At 29.0% G+C, this 18,738-nt stretch overlaps 1 protein-coding gene and 1 long non-coding RNA gene across 2 annotated transcripts in view; both read right to left on the bottom strand.

Moving 5' to 3' along the window:
- Positions 1-18,738, bottom strand: part of LOC148230800 (uncharacterized) — a 62,574-nt gene that overhangs the window by 10,581 nt on the left and 33,255 nt on the right. The window lies entirely within an intron of this gene.
- On the bottom strand, positions 9,544-14,483 carry LOC148230801 (uncharacterized). Its single transcript, XR_015811042.1, has 2 exons — positions 11,818-14,483; positions 9,544-11,326 (listed from the first exon to the last, which is right to left on the bottom strand). It is a non-coding gene; the product is annotated as an uncharacterized LOC148230801 (long non-coding RNA).

Genomic DNA, 18,738 nt, shown 5'->3' with positions numbered 1-18,738 from the left:
AAGTGACTTGCCGCTATTGCGGTCCTAAAAAGATATTCAACAGAAAAGCACGTTATAAAGGAAAAAAATAGCTAATTTTAAACCTTCATAGAAGAATTTTTATATTATAAATTAAAAAACACTGTAATATTCATACTGAAAATTACTAAAAAAATATTACGCGAGATTTTTTTTTTGGTATAACCTCAAATTCTAGTTTTCAGTTAAGTAAGTTGATATAAATTTAAAAAAATGATTAATAAAAGAAGTATTAAGTAAATGTTACATGCTTTTACTTTTAAGCTTTGTAAAAGACTTTTTTATTTTTTTTTAAATTTATATTAATATAACCTTTATTTTTCTTAGTAACTTTTATTTATGTTTTGACGAACGGATGGTGACGTTTGGCAATTAGGCAAACTAGTGACTTCAACGTGATCCGCTAATGTGTATTATACTGTGATTTTTTTGGGGCTCTGGAGCGTCTTCATTCATCTGCCTCTTTCTTTATCTGCCCCCCCTCTATGATTAAGTGGCATATATTATATATTACTGGTTTGAGACAGCTCTAGCGGATCGCAGATGAAGATGTTGGCGGGACAATTGCATCACCTTTTAGACATACAAATGCTTTAAAAGTAAACCTTTCGGCGATCGTTAACAGAATGGTAAAAATAAAAAAAAGTTCTACCGCGCATCATTTCCACGCAAAAGGGTATTTTTTTCTTGTAGTTATAGATATTTACTAGTGATAAACGTCTCAGGACATCTGTGCTAATAGGTGGTCCGTGAAATATTAGCAATTAAAAAAGCAATTGTTAAGTGCAATAGCTAGGTTTTACTTTTGAGGCAGGATGGTATTTCTTTTTAGTTACAATGACCTCTCATTTACAGGTGGTTGAAAAATCTATCACGATGGATTGTTTTATAACCATTAATATTGTTATTAACGGTTTAATCAATAATAATGTAATAATAAAAAATCATTCATATAATTGTAATTTTTCGTGATTAAATGTTATATGAAAGTTAGAAAAGCTCTACAAATTCATAGATATAAAATTCTGTTCGTCTAGAATCTAGATTATTAAAAAAAATAATTTAGACATTTGGATAATTAGCAAAAATAATAGAAACAATGGACGTGCTGTTACACTTCTAATAATTAGTCTAAAATCAATCATTACTGAGCAAGTGCTTTTAAGAAGAGGAACAATCAAGACGAAGCTAAGAACCAATATAAAATACTAACCGTTTAATACGTTGTTATTTTCTGTTTCAGCAATTCATGAAATTTTTATATTATTTTTTTTGCAAAGGACTGTTTAAAAGAAAAGGTTTACACGTAACTATGTTTTATTAACATTGTCAGTTTTGAAAAAGAGGTTTTTTGGATCACCTATACAAATGTCAAAATTTTCATCTAACATTTTATAATAACTTTAAACTAATTTAATGAATAATTAATTTAATTAAACATATTTTTTATAATTATATTAAATTATATTATGTAAATGAGTTCACGTTGACTAATTACATGTGTACGTTTTCTGTTTTAATTATTATTTGCATAGCACGATTTTGCTGTTAAATATGACTTATTCAAGTCATTTTTATAATGATGTTACTGAGATATACATATATTATGTATAATTTAATGATTAAAAATCTTTCTATTTAAATCTACAGATAATAAATATTATCTTCGATCTGAATAACTGATTTGAGCAATTTTTTTCAAAAACGGAATAAAATTATTATGATTTTAATTTAATCAGATATTAAATTTTATAGTATAATCTCATCCTAATAAAATTATTTTAATTTTGCGTAGACATTATATTATCACAAAAATAGACCAGTAATATTAATCGGTGAGTAATACATAAAAAAAACATGGGTTCAAATCATTGATCAATTTCTATCGTTACGATCGATCATCATAGATTAGGTTTATCTATATTTCCTTAATCTCACGGGTAAATATCGTGATGAATTATTAAAATAAAATCAAGATATTTTGTGCATAAAATTAAGTGTAAGTTGTAATATCATTATTCAAATATATTTAACTGACTTTAGATTTTAGTATAGTGTCTCACTACTTAGTAGTCATTGATTGTGTTAACACGGTTGTAACGCATTAGGCTAACGCCTATCATGTTGCCACGAAAGATTTGCAATAAATATATAAATATGGTTTGCATCTTGTCATAGTAAGATACAACTAATTTTATGATAATTTAGAGCTGTCCTTATAAAATATAGGGTTCAATTTTGTTTAAATGCTGGATTCTAGAATATCATAACACATTCCACCATACACAAAGTATTACATTTTTAGTTCGTTCCGGAGTTGGAAGCTCTTAATCTGGCTTGTCTATGCTGGCTAAATGATTTTCAAGCACTCAGAGAAACACAATACATTAAATTTGCAATCAGCAATTGGTGAGAAACCAAAATTTTGTAGCATAAAACCATTTCAATATGATGCAGATGGCTCACCTCGAATTTGACCTCTATATTAAATATAATTCTATGGTTCATTGACGCGTTATTGTGTTATTATTGGAAGTTCATAATTTGAATAAAGATTTAAAATATACTTTCTTTATAGACATCTAAAACATAGGCTTAGTACATTTTGATGATTAGATTAAAACTGAATAATTATGAGAGGAAGTAGTCAATAATATAATAAAATGGACGTTGTTCATAGTTTCAAAGATTTTTTGTTAGATAAATAAGCAGTCACGTTTCCTTGTGCATTTCAGTTTTTTTAAGACTTATATAAATGTGACAGTTTTCAGATTCCTTTTATTTAAATAATTATTTTAAAAATTTTGTAAATAAAAGTTGAACATAATTATTTATAAATATTGAGTGAAAGAAATATGCTTAGTCACTATTTATGTGCCAATGTTTTAGATTAGTAAAACTCAAGTGAAATTAACAGTAGTTTCGGGACGTGCCCGTTTCGAATAGTGTCAATGTTACACCGGTGGATTACCGATCGGAGATGAAAGTTTGCGAAACGGATCTACGGTTTTACGGTTCCGTTCATGGGCGGAATGGTTAATGCAATGGGCGGAGGCGGGGAATCATCAGCGCCATTTAAGTAAAGCGGATACTAATGATTGTCCATTTTGACAGATGAATAAGGCAATCCTGACCAAAAGGGGCAAACTAATTTATATTCTCGACTAACTAATTTGCTTCCGATCATTCGGCGCCATACCTTAGAAACCCCAAACTGAATAAAAAAATTAAGACTTAATTTTTGGTCTCTGCTATAAAAACGTGTTTAGTAACACATACAGAAATTGTAAGGTCAAGCTTTCCCAAAGCATACATGACATTATAACTAATATTTATACTATATATTATATTGAATTCAGTTTTATCATTATTTTATAAAATAAAAAAGAAAGTCCTGATTTTTCATTTTGTTTTAAAAAATAATCAAAACTTTTTTAATTGTATTTTTATATTTAACTATGATATATTACACTAGACTAGTATTTTTATAAATAACTATAATAGTCACTTAGTACATTTTTAATTAATATAACACTCGTTTTTTTAAGAGACTATTAACTCACCAGTATAATTCGAATGTAATGCTTACATGAGCCATTAACAATTGCACGATAGCTAATAAGAGATTCAATGTGCTAACATAATTAGCACCATCATGTCATTTCATCATAAAAATAATTTTAGGTGTTTATTTTGACTTGTTTCAAAAGTTAATAGTATTATATATAACTATTGCATTATTAAGCATTTGATCGTAATGAGTTTTTAACCGACTACCAGATTTTTTAAAGAGGTTACCGAATAGACTGTTCTATTGTACATACTTATATCACCAATATAATTAAATTTAAATGCTTACAAATGCCGTACCAACAGCTAATTGCCCGACAACTCATAAACGATTCAATGTGTTAACATAATTAACACAATCAGATTATTTTTCCATATGAATAATTTTAGGTGTTAATTTATGACTTTTATCGCATGATAGTATAGTTAGTTTAAGACTTTCGTTATGGGAAATTGGGCATGGTTAGAATTTAGGTTAGGTTTGGGTTTCAACAGCACGTTTCGCAACTGTCAAATTGAGTTTTAACGACAGTTTAGAACAGCACATAATTTCAATATTTTATTAGTAGAAATATATATTTCCCATTAAAAATGTATTCGGATATGTTTCATTGAAAAGTAGTAAAAGTATTACTAGTGAAAATATATCTTCACTGGTAATATATGTTCACTGTAACATGTAACTTGTGATGTTTTATCGAGATCGAATTAACTGATTTAGTGTATACAGTAATGCGTTGCTTTCAATCTGGCATAAGTACATATTTGTAGGGGTTTGTTTACATATAAATTAGTTTTTTTTTACATCGAAAAAGTAATAATAAAGTTTAAAATAATAAAAAAATGCAAAAGCTAGATCATTTAGAAATATAGCAGTTGCTTCTTTGCTCAATCATATTGATCCCTTTTGTAGGGATTTTTCACATTTATATTAAATTGCTTCCTTTTGTAGGGATTTTTCACATTTATATTAGATTGCTTCAAAAGTAAATTGCCGTTGGCCATTAGAGCAGATTAAAAATGGCCGTTTTGAGGACAAACCCGAATGCAAGCATTACCTTATTTCAAGACGAATATATTAATTGTTTTTGAGTAATGGGGGATGCTTTGTGACTTAAGCTGTAAAAAGGTTTCCCATGGTGGTGTCTCATTATAACGCCGGAACTATTTTTTTCTTAGACGGTTAAAACGCTTTATCATAAGCGAAACTGTATTTTTAATGGTTTAATAGTATGACTTAATCCTTTTAATTGTTAATAAGAGTAGTTAAATTATTGAATAAATGGTATAAAAATGGTAAAAAAATTTAAAATTGCAGTACATTATATTAGAACAGTGATATTGTACACAAATAGAGCAACACAAATATTCCAAAAAAAAAGAGAAAAGTACTTGTGTCTTCCTCCATTTTATAGCTTTAAAGCCAAATTCTATAAATAATATATATACTTCGGTTTGAAGGCAACAGTTTGTTAAATATGCAGTACGTTTTACATAACACAATGTCTAATAGACATTTAATGATATAAGTATTAAATATATTATGTAACTTTATATATTCTTTATGAATCATAGTTGAAAAAAAACACGTTGGCGTATATTTCATTTAATACGCTTAAATATTTAAGTTCAATATCCCTATCTACATTGTGGAGGTGTGTTTGAAATCAAAGTCGATTCAAAAACGATATACGCACAAAGTGCGTGGGTGGAAAATTTTAAGCATCCTTTCTAATACCGGTATGTCTGTTTTATGGCTTCATAAATTTATCACAACACAATGCGTGCTTTCATTGGAAGGAGTTTGAGAGCCTCTGGCGCGTTTCGGTATGGCGAGCTCTTTAAAATGCAAATACGCACCTGTCGATAGTGTTATCCTAATGCAGAACAAAAGTTGCTTGCTGATAGTGATAGGCCGATAACATTGTTTTTGCGTTTATACTAGTGCGTAGAGTTGAAAGCATTTTAGTTCTGGTAAGCGTGGGCGTATGTTTGCAAAAAACAGTTTTGGACTTTATTCATAATGGGAAGTGCGAGAAAGCGTCGGCCTTTTGATCATAATCGATTCATTTAGGATAACCTATTCTCGATGGATATTTTTCCATAACATTACGTGGGTTTCACGAAATCTACTTATAGTAGTAAGATTAATGTGAGTTTACAGCTTGCCTAACCTAACTGACAATACGTATGTGATTTAATACAAGATCAACTATATCAAGATAAAAATAACAAGAAAACGACAGCATATAAAATAAACTTACTCATAAACTAGGCAAATTTAGTACGCCAGTGTCTTTTACAAGTTCTTATATATTTATCTGTTAAAGAAACCACGTAAACTATTCAGAAAAACTAGATGAAGTAAATAAAATAGCAAATGTTGTTTTAATCATAAATTTGTGAAATTCACACAGTAAAATCAGATTGTTATTAATATTTAAGTAAGTGATTGTATTACAATTTTTTTTTGAAAAGTTGTGTATCGAATGTAATTTATGAATAAAATGTATCTATATTTATTATATGATGCTGGTTGTATCGGCGCATAAATATTACATTCTACAGATAGTGATTTTATATTATTCATATAAACATGAAACATATTATTTAGTTATATATGGAAAAATTATCATATTTTTCAAGTTAACTGAATAATAAAGTAGACCCCGCATATTTATGAACACGTCTTTATGATATGTGGTGTTATTGTGTTCTAAACTCACATATGCCGCTTATCTGATGGGTCATCGTCTTCTCATAAGATCACCACGATAAAAATGGTCGAGAATCCTTGATCTTGACTGATCGACATTTAGACAAGATTTGTATTCAATATTTTTATGTATCTCAAATTATATACAATTTTCACAAATGGTATTCTACGATTCAGTCCATATTGTATATTATCAGTAGAAAACATCTGGTAAGGCCCGTTAGTTTGGTTTAGAAATTATAAATTAAATTATATTACAATTCTACGTGCTATGAATGTATATATTTTGTAAGGTACATATCTTTGCTTATATTGTAGATAGATATATTTTTTATTTATATGTTTCCTAATGCTTCTCCAGCAAAATTGGATACCTCTGATATTGATCTTACATCTCAAGACTGATTCGTATTATAAAATTAATTACAACACCCACAGTCGTTCGTGTCGCAAAGTTTTCGCACCTAGTATGCTCGTCGTTGCGGAACGATACTCAATTTCGAAAATTATTTTACAGCGCCAAGCAGATCGATTGAGAAAAAGTTGGAGATTTCACACGAAGATTGTTGATTTTTTTGGAGATTCTTGGCACGATGGTTGCTGTTGCCACGACAGGTGATTTTAAAAACAAGACACATCAGTATTCGAAACCAGGTTTTGGAATTAAAGTTTGTTTTGTGTTTAACGGCAGCTGTAGTTAACTGTTCAGAATGCCGATTGCTTTTTTAACCTTCTTGAGTTGCATACTATAAAAATACAATAACAACGTTAACCAACAGGTGAAACCGAGAAAGAAGCGATAATGACTTTTATAATATAATAATTTTGTATTTAATCAGTGAAGTAATAATAATGACTACTTGAACATTTTAAGCGTGCAATTAGTTAAAAATAAAATATTTATAATTATAATTAATTCTATGAGTATTTTATTTTATATTTATAAAATTGATACGTCAATGAACTAACATATTATAATCGTTATTATTAATATATCCGTGAAGAGATGATAGATAAAAAATAATACGATAAGCGTTATTATGTTTTATTTTTTAATCTACTTCCTTGATTGATTTTGTAAAAATAATATTTATATTTTTTTATAGTAATTAAAATTTACTGTTAATTTCCAATTATCAGGAAAGCTTCTAAATAATGATTTAATATATTTTAATACATATTGAATAAATTCTTTTTTAACACTATTTCGTGAACCGTAAATGGTATAGAAAAAATAAATAGAAAATTGTTATTAATATTTTTGTATATTATGTTAATGAGATATATAACTTTTCAAAGAATAAGGTTATTTATCTCAAAGAATAATTTTTTTCATATAGCTAAAAAAATTTTACTTAATCAAATTAAACACATTTAGAAATCAATTATATTACGTATAAATTACATAGTTTTAATTTCACACCTGGCAGTGTTATGATATAACGTTAATTTATGTATGCATTACACACACATTTTTAACCAAAAATTGATCCATTAAATTATAAAATCGGCACACTACTCTATTTGAGCAATTAGACAATCTATTATTTAATTTATATACTTTTCGTCATTGAAAACTATATGAGGGGTCAAATAAACAAACAATTGCACAACAATCCTTTCGTTACGTCCTTGCACGTTAAAAACTGTAACAATGCCACTCGAAACGTACACGTAACACGTTGTACCAAAATAATTACATATATTTATCATTTCCATTGGAAAACCTACAATTTGAATTTCTTGTAATGGTGCAGATTACAACTTTAGCAGTATGTACGATATTATACATATAAAATAAAATAGATAAAAATAAATCGATCGTGAGAAACACAACTAGATCGATTCACTTTCCATTGTTGTGTAACTAAGCAATCAACTTTTACGTAGTGAATATTGGTAAAGCGTCCCACGTGAAGATCTGCTACGTATATAAATTACAAGATTGAAAACCATGTTCCATCACTGTCTTATTAAATTAATCTCACATTATAAACACGTTACAAAACGTTTTATTTATTAAAACAGTTGCCAAACTACTGGCGGATTTGTAAGTTGCATATGCTATGAAAATATTGCAACAAACTAGTGTTTAATATAATTATTAATTATATATAAAATTTTGCAATAGTTTAATTATTAATATAGGCATTATATTGAAAATATATATAAAAAAAATTGTTGTTCATTGTGTATAATATTCGGTATAATTTATAACTTTTCATATTGCACGCGTATAATTATTTCGGTCATGCTTATCAATATAGATCATCATTGTGGGTATTTAATTAATTACACGTATATTTACTGTGGTGATACCTAGATTGATTGATGGAAGTTATGGGCTTATCATAAAAACATTTATAATTTAGAAATGGTGAAAATAACTTAGCTTAGTAGGTCATAATATACACAGGTATAATGTAAAACGTTGTCTTTTATGTATATATTATATTAAACATTTTTATAATATTATATTAAATTAAAAGTAAATTTAGAAATACTTTGTTGCGAGTAAATTGATAATTTAATTAGTATTTTAAAAATGAAGAAATTAATTTTTATAAATTATTTTATTATATTAGTAATTAGTAAATTTATTTAATATATTAAACTGAATGATTTAAAAGTATATTGTAGATTTTTAATAACATATGTTTATAAAATACAACAATATTTTCGAGCAGTACATTAAAATAAATTGTGTACCTATTATGAAGGTAATAAATATGTAAACTTTATGTTCCTTCTATGTATTCTCAGTGGATTGAAACTGTTATATAAAATACTATTTATATTAAATTAGTACATATTTAAATGTATTTTATATCACATATTATATTCAAAACATTAATATTTTTATCGTAAAACAATCAACATATTATCTATTTTTTAACTGTGTTTTAATTACATTATTCAATACAATTATGGATCTTGAATTTTTTTAGAATTAGTTAATATCATAATTGTTAGTATGCTATAAATATTATATTAAGTAGTTATATATTACTATTTGTAACACTTTTATTAAGATAATATTAGAAAAATTAAGATATTAATAGAAAAATATAAAAAAATAGGCCTTCAACTAATAAGGAAACATATAATGATGTATCATAATAGTATAATTACACTATGTTTCAAGCTTTTTGATACAGAGATAAGATAACTCGACTTACATGTACAAATACACAATTTTCAATACCATTAGTTGATGCTTTTTTTTTTGATATCGCTAATTTTATTTTTGTTAATTTACCTTTAAAGCAGATTTTTGATCTTAAGATTTTAATTTTATATACATATCATTGTTGAAATTTTAAAGGCAGAAAGTCTTTATGCCTGCACTACACTATATGGAAGTTGTCCGAACCGAAGTTACAACTGAAAACGGCTGAGACCTACGACTTCGAGTAAGCGATCACACTGTCGCAAATTTCATATGCCGTCCGGACGGCGGCCGTGAATTACGTCCGCATGGCGGCTGCTGTCATGTACAGCTGGCATATTTGCGCGCGATCGAAAAATGTGCCAAATAATCGCAATTTTTAAATTGTCATATTATTAAAATAACTCTATTGATAATTATAAAAGTTTGTGTGGGCACTCACCAATACAATATCAGTGAAAATTTTGCGGTCGTAAGTATTCAATTTACGCAAAATCTTTGTCGGATTTTGCAAAATGCCATAAGGCATAAAAATGATACTTCAGAATACGAACACTACATCTGTGACTATCTTAGAATTTGTCGCCATCGATTCTAAATAAGACTTCGTTATGGTGTGACATTTATATAAACCGATCTAGGAAAATACATGCAAATATGTTGTTTATAGAAATAATACAGTAAATTAGGTAATAAATTCAGATATAAGCTGACAAAAATATAAAATAAATAAAATCTGTTAATAAAATGTTATTACTTAAAAAATAAAAAATTCTAAGCTTCTTCAGGTTTTGATTAGTTTCTTAATGAAAATGAATAATTATTCATAATGTAAACTTCTTAATGGTTTATCCTATGTAAATGAACTAACTAGAATATTGTATATTTGATTAGAAACCACTACAATAGTAGCTTTAGTACACATCCTCTACATAGATACGTTTAATGAAATTGTATCTGACAATGTATTGTCTCGTCCTAAGTTAACGTGCGGATATTGCAAATAACCCTTTACTTCGCTGACGTATGGCAGTGTGTTTACAGGTGATATGCCAAAGCAGTTTAATCAGGTAAGTGAAAACAGACGTTCAAACACTGCCTCAGCTAATAACCGAATGGTAAATGGACGTTGAGCTCGTTATGAAAATTGAAAAGGTGCAGAGTGGCCGTTAGCCTGATGTATTTATGGCACCGAAAGCGATTTGTTTACTTTGGTACACATTGTACCAGAACGATACCATAACGAGGTAAGCAAATACCCAGCCGGCGCGGCGTGTCGACTCGTTCTAAATTTAATTTTTCCCTCCGTGTGTTTTGGAGTTTTTAACACGTTTCATTCGTATAGTCAAGAGTGGATATTAGTATTATATGTAGATAGAGCAATATGTAATACAATAGGTATATAGATGAGTTTAAAATTAAAAAAAAAATGTACCCTTTTGTCGTTTAAGTGTTGATAAACCTCCAATGATCATAGCAATATCAATATTATTAAAACTCAATCAACATACGATCCAATATTATTTTTAATAATTTGTATTTTACTCTGACAATAATAGATATGACTCAATTATTCGGTGAAATATCAAGTGGAGTTGCAATTTTTTTTTATTGATGGCTCAAAGCTCAGACATATTTTGTAATTATTTTTAGCGGATCTACGATTTTTGTAAAGCAGCAAAGCAAAAAGGTTTTAAAGAATAGCCACAGAGAAAGCATAAATCGTTACAGACAGTTTTCAGTTGCTCTAATGTCTATCGACGATTTTTTTTATAAAATAAATAATCACAAATCTACATACAGTAGAACCTCAGACTGCGAGTAACATGGTTTACGAGTTTTTTTAAACAATTCTGGTTTGATAAACGAGTGATGTTTTGCAATACGAGCTTCATGTATTGCGCCACTTTCTCCTCAACTGAGCCAACGATTCTTCTATTTTTCTGATTCACTGCGGAATTGTAAGCATCGGAGAACAGCGAGTTAGATTCTTTCTTTTAACCTTGCACAGTCCAATAGCAAGGCTTGGAGCAACGAGGTCTTTAATATTGAAGACATACCTTTTGGAAAATAATTTGCTACTCCAAGTCTTGTTGGCTATAGATAGAATGCTCCTTCTGAGTTCATTAAGATCAAATTTCTTTCTCCTAACATCACTATATTACACCAGCCCATGGATCAGCAGACCATTTCGAACTTGAAAAAGCTTTGCACCAAATAAATATTTCAGCGATGCTTCGAAGTGATCGAAGGCACAAATTTTATCATTAAATACTTTTGTGAAAATAATTTCCATGAACAGTATAAAAAGATCATCGATAAAGCATAGAGTAGGGTGGGTTACAATAGAACCTTAAATTCTGCTTGGAAAAATTTGTTCTTGAATTGTGTTGACCAATTGTGCCCTTGGGGAAGAACATGAGACTGGAGGAAGAGGACGATATTCAAGAGTTGGTGGAGGAACATGGCAAGGAGCTGACCACCTAAGAACTAATAGATCTGCATCGCGAACAACAGCATGAGATAGAAATATATGTAAAATGTGGGAAACAGTGTAAAAAATCGCGGGAAAAGCACCACCCGAGTAAGGAATATATTAATTTGACATTTTTTACTACTATATTACTCAGTTATGATGTGCTATTAAAAATGATCATATGACTTTAAACTAAACATTTAATTAAACGTATTAAAGTCTAAATATTTTTTCTATAACATTAACGGTTCATAAGGTATTAAAGCAATTCTGAAAAGGCAATTATAACCCATATTCTGTTTATAATCGAACAGATACAGGCTTACAGCTTTTTGCAGCAGGTGAATGCAAGGACGATCTTATGCGACATGTTAAGAATGTCAAGCAGTCGTTCAGCAGGAACAGCTTGCTTGATATTACAGAGTCGGATTGGCTCATTATTTTATTTCAGTCATAGCATTAAATTAATTTTCCAGTATCGCAAAACGGTGTCGGATTATTTTGCAACATCAACGATAAGAATTAAAGATGGCGTTTTTATTAAGTCATTTCGTAACTCGGATGAGGCTTTTGTTCTTTTTTAGTCAAATATTTGGTAATAAAGTTGTTAATGGATAAAAAGAGGAAATCCTCGCAGTCGGTAGCGGCGATGATGATTATCGTTTTTTAACCAAAGAGGAAATGTTAAAAGGCTATTTTGTAATTGTCGGCCGGTTCAAGGTGTAACGACACCGGAAGGCACAGGTGTCATCATGACATGACAAGTATGGCTGCTAATAGTTTAAATCGGATAAAGGTAGAGAAAGAAGCCTTTCAAAGTGACTGTTTTTACGACTGTCTGGTACTTAGACGAAATCCCTATCATAGCTTATATAATATAAAAGTAAATAAAATGTTATTTTTAGCACTCCAATTATTTATAGATTATGTAGTATGCCGTAAATTTTAATTTGGTTTAACAGATTGATAGCTCTTGTTTATGATTGATGCCCCAATCAAGTTTTTCCTGTTTATTGTATGGCTTGGGGCAAAGTACGCGATGATTTCAGTGAGTAAAATATAGAAGTAGGTCGAGGCTTGCAAATTATCCCATGATTGGCGTTTTTTAAAAATATTTTATATACACTTAAAATTACTGATTTAAAAAATCAAAAAACTTAAATTATATGTAAAATTAAAGCAAGAAAGAATTTTTAGAAATATTTTTCGTGGTTCATACTTTTATTGGGGCTAGATTATAGTTTGAAACTCAATATATTATATATTGTGTATTCAAATTGTTCATTATATACAACAACATTCGCTATGCTGATGACACGGCAATATTTTCTGAGACCGTTGATGACATTCATAGTGGACGTTGAGCTCGACAATATTCATTTTGGCAACAGGGAGCGTCAAAATTATCTTTTTCACTTTTGATTTTTAAAAATTTTAATGAATAAAAAATATATATGTAATATATATTCTATGCGATTATAATAATACAGTATATTATTTTAGATATCTTTATATCATTGATAAATAGAGAACTGGATGATCGTTGAATATAACAAACTTCAATAGGATTCTTAGATCATCTATTTTAATTGACTACAGCGCGTCGAGTTATGAAGGAATTTGGGATTTTCGTATTTATACCCGAATCGTAGAGACAGTCAATGTCAAACAGCTGTTGCTACTTCATATTTGTCATATTTCGAACAAGAAAAGAAAAAACCTCTTTTGATTAATGTAAAAATGAGATTTAAGTTCACTGTAAAACAAATTTTATGGTAAAAAGCCCCCTTAAATTATATGTAAATTTCCAGACGGAGCGTTTCTTCTTATCTGATTATTAATGTAGCTCTTAGATTACCAAGGGCCGATAAATTATTTGAGAAAACCGTAAATATTTTTTGCTATACAAATACTTTCGATCTCTATTAAAAGCTTCTAAAAAAGCACGCATATTTTCAAGCATCTGGCACGGATTCACCCATTTTTATGCAGCAGTATGAAAAATATGCAACGGTTATAAAAAAATTGAAAATATTTGTATGTACAAGTTTAATTTTTTACAAAAAAGGCGCAATGAAAATTTTCGAGAACAACAAATTTTTCGAGAAATGAGAATTTTTGATTTGGTATTATTTTATAGAAATTGTTAAATAATGATTTTCGAGAAAAAGCACTTAGCGTACTTATGTTTTAAGCAGATATTTTAAGAGTTACATTTAGAAAGAAAAGTAAAGTATTGTATATTACATATGTATGTATATAAAAGTGGAGCAATACTTCATTAAATTTCAATTTTGATACAATCTATAAATTTATAAAAAATGGTTAGCTGTGATAGGATTATCAATTTATAATAATCTTCTTCAAACCAGAAATATATTTTATTTTCTAACGTTTTTAAAGTAATAATAATAAATTTAAGAATACAAATATTTTAATTATAGATGGATGAATTATCGTATTCTTTAAGTACATGGTCTTATACTTGCAATTATCCACAGACTTTTTTTTGGTGTGTTATGCTTCCTCTACACTCTCTGGAAGTAACCGAACCAAAGGTCTACCGAATATGGTCGAGGTCGCCGAGACATTAGAGCGGGCAGACCCGAGCTCGATCGAAGTAGCCCCGAATTAACACATTATATTTTCCGTCCTTGCCCTACCATGGCCTACTTCCAGAGAGTGTGGAGGAAGCATTATACTTTGTCATGAGCAAGCCTGAACAAGTCTTTTGGTTCTGCAATTATGAATGTTCAAATAATTTACTATCAATTATTAACATATACCATTTGGAATCTGTAGAATACCGAACATATACGACAGTGTAGTGAAGTGGTAGCAAAAACGTTTGCACTCGTATTTCATCATTATTAATTGAGGAGACATATTAAAAATGTTTTAAAAACACTGACTGAGATACACACAATCACATTATCAGTCGGCTGCATAAAATATGATATGCAACAATGAACTCTGACGTAACGGAGCGGGTCAGAAGCGTCGTCAAGTGTGAATCCTGTGCGCTGGCAGGGGTCGTCAGCCTTTTTGTCGAAAAACATACAATAAACATCTCAAACGATGCAATTTGTGGCACCACGATCCGCTTTGACGTCACCGCGAGCACACAACTAAAAAAAGACTATTCTTCTTATTGTAATACTTTACAGAAAGATGTTTTACATTATATTCACTCGTTGAATGTCATGTCATTTTTGAATATCATTTAGTGCAGTTCAAAAATATTTTATTTTGACAGGTGGTTTTAAATTTATAACAACTTGGTCTTGCGACATCAAAATCTAACAGACGACATTGCCGAAGACCTTAATTTTTGCTGTTTGCTTAAGTTTATGTGTATTGTGAATTTTTGACAGCTGTTAGGAACATTTTTACTAGAGACTTTTTAATCAGATATTTTTTTGTTGCATTTTTATTGCTAACATCCGCATCCTGCAGCTGCTTAGTCGACAGTCTCGAAGGAGATCTTTTAATATTATTATATATATGTACATATATACATAAAATTACACAACCTTGCTGAACCAGAGTTCGCAGGTCAAATTGTTGCGACTTCAACCTGTCGCTGCAGTCATAAAACTGCGTATGTCATTAGGCGGTTATGCAGGTAAATTTCTCTTTTTGTGGCATTCGTATTGATTCACACGCAATTATAAATGTATGATTAAATGCATTAAATTTAATGTGTTTTATATATCATTGCTATCAGATGCAATCGTAACTTTTGCGGAGAGAATTTTCAATCGTTTCTCACAATCGCAGGTGAGTCAATTAAAAGGTGACAAGTTGTTGGATGGGTGGTGAGAACAGAAAATAATATTTTATAGTTATATGTTGCTATAAATACAACTAGTTTTGCAATATATTATAGCCACCCACATGGCGCTCAGTATTTTAATATCTATAAATTTCAACCATAAATCATGGGAGTAGTATTATTGAAACAATATATGAACTGTATGTTTATGATTGATTGTTATTTAATAATCTGATTTATATGCCGTTATTTTTTTTTCAAGACTTGGATGATTATTGTTAAATAACAACAGTCGTAGACTTGTTAAGCCTGTTATAACAAATATACTATGCATGCTAGAAAAAAGTGATAAATAATAAAATTCATGATAGAATTCGATTCAGCGCATACATAAATTTAACCCAAAATAAAAATCATATGTTAGCAAAATACAAAAAATACCTGGGTAGGAATCTCATATGAATCCTAATGCTTACAAATTTCTATCGTATCCGGGAGGTCGGAATTAGTAATTATTATATAATTATAATTCCAATCGATCATCACACATTAGGTTTTCCTAGATTTTCCTTATCTCACAAATGAACAATTTATAAATTATAAAATGGATGTCACTGATATACAGACTAATTTCAGTTTGGTGTCTCACTATTTACATAGTGGTTATTGATTGTGTTTACTTGGTTGTAACGCAATAATTCAATGGAATATTAAGATATTATTATATTAACCACTATAAAAATTGCTATGTGTGAAATGTAATATTTAAAAAATAATAATATATAATAAGTTTTAAGCAGTTAATTAAATTATTCCTTAAAAAATAATTTTAAAACATTTTCGATCCTTAATAAATATTACTTTTATGCAAACAAGTTGTGAAATAATAATATAAAATGGGATAAAAAATGTAAAAATAGAATTAGAAATTCGTTAAAGCAGTTGAAGTACAGAATAGAAGAAATAGTTATAATTATATTAAATGTAACATATTAGCTAATCCCGAAATAATAAAAAAATATTTTTAAATGTATATTTTTATGATTCAAAATGTAATTTTATTTTAAAGATATAATCTTCTTCCACCTCTCATTTTAGTCAATTTTTTAATTCCGTTGGCATAACATGTTGGAGGTCTTGATTTAAAATATTTCAATAACCCTTTTTTCGCATCGTCTGCATTTTGCTTTTCTCTGTTAAGGAGTGTTTCGTTGATCGAAATAAATGATAGTCAGAAGGAGCAAGGTCTGGAAAATACAGTACATAAAATAAAACCTTCCAGACAAGGTCATTGATTTAATCGAAAGGTAATTTTGCTACATGGGGACGCGCATTGATTACAATAAAAGCACGCTTTTTATTGTTTGGCCAGGTTATCGAGTTTCGTAATGTACAATTTCTTTGCACTACCAATATACACACAAAATAACTTTTATTACAGTAAGCCAGAGCTTTACGCAGGTTTTGTTACATGACTTTTGGATAACCATTATTTTCTACGACGATTATTGTCATAAAACACTTATTTTTAATATCCGGTTATCAAATGATTGAGAAAAGACAATTCAGATTCAAGATTCAGTGGCTCCTGGGATATGAGGATACTCGTGGACATTTTTCTTTGCTCAATTTCTGTGGAACCCATAGAACTTGCTACTAAAACTTCGTAATTTTATTTAGGTGTCTATGTACTGTTGAATCAAACTGGTTTTGCTTCTTGACCAGCTTATGGATATTTGAGTACGATTTGGTTCCATTTCTGCAGCTAGAACATTTGCTGGTTTCCCACATTCAACTATTCTTGATATCGCAATTTCAGGTTCAATTTTTTTTAAAACAATCTGACATTCACAGGTATTTAATGACTTCCCCACCATTTAAAAATATTTTTAGTGGTCGTAGTTGCTGTGAAGAAATACATATAACATGCAATTTTGTATAAATTATTAGGTCCAGATATAACAAAATACGTACTCAGGTATTAACGGTCAAAGCACGACTGACTTAAAACTGAAATTAAAAAAATGACATTGGTTTGGGGGTTACCTAATAACGTAGAAAATAGTAACTAATTTGTATATGTATGTTTTCAGCAAATAATTATATTTATAAGTAGATAAGATCTACAACATCGATCCAATTTAAAAATATATAATTGAAAGTAAAATGAAAAGGCATACGCTTGTCAGAATGTCAAGGCGTCGAAAGGATTGTGATTTACTTTTTATTAATCCTATTATTGTACATCCAGAACACGTACGAGCGATTTGTCCAAATGAAAAAATTGTTCCATAATTTTATTAAGCGTGCACTTAGCATACTAGCGATCCAAATTTGTGTTATCGAACACGAAACCGGTCGAATAATCACATGGTGTTCTCAATAGCGCAGAGAAACTGTTACTTTGTTACAAAAAATACAAATAGAATATGCAATTGCAGTTGATAATTAAATATAAAAAATGCAATAGTATATAGAACATAAAAATATGTTTTTATTGTAATGATATAGTGGCAATTTATTTAAGTAAAGCAAATTATACGATTGTGTATCGAATTGAAATAACAACTAGAAGCTATTAAGTGTGATTATGTGTGTATTGAATGATCTGGTTTATTAAAATATTAAATAAAAATAAATATTTACATTTTTTTTTTAATAAGCAATAGTTGCAATTTATTTTATTTTTATGTTAAATCATAAAGTTATTATTGTGCTGGCATATTTTAAAAAAATATGACAATTATAAAAAGTATGAAAGTTATAACATTGATACCATGAATTCCAATGCATTGAATCAGCATGTTAAATACATTTTTCAGTAATTGTTTCACAAGTAACAGCTATAAACATTTCTTGACAATACTCATAATTATTTTAAATAAGTTCTTATATGACCGTCTACGCATTTCTTCATCATGAACGTCAATACGTTATGCTTCAAATAGCACCATTTTTAACGATCATATTTACAAATACATATAAATATATTTTTGATAAACGTTTGATTGACT

This window comes from Plectrocnemia conspersa, unplaced genomic scaffold, assembly GCF_051122295.1.
Source record: "Plectrocnemia conspersa isolate PC_06_02 unplaced genomic scaffold, ASM5112229v1 ptg000010l, whole genome shotgun sequence".
In the NCBI taxonomy this organism is placed as follows: Eukaryota; Metazoa; Arthropoda; class Insecta; order Trichoptera; family Polycentropodidae; genus Plectrocnemia; species Plectrocnemia conspersa.
This window is presented reverse-complemented; position numbering and strand designations above follow the sequence as displayed.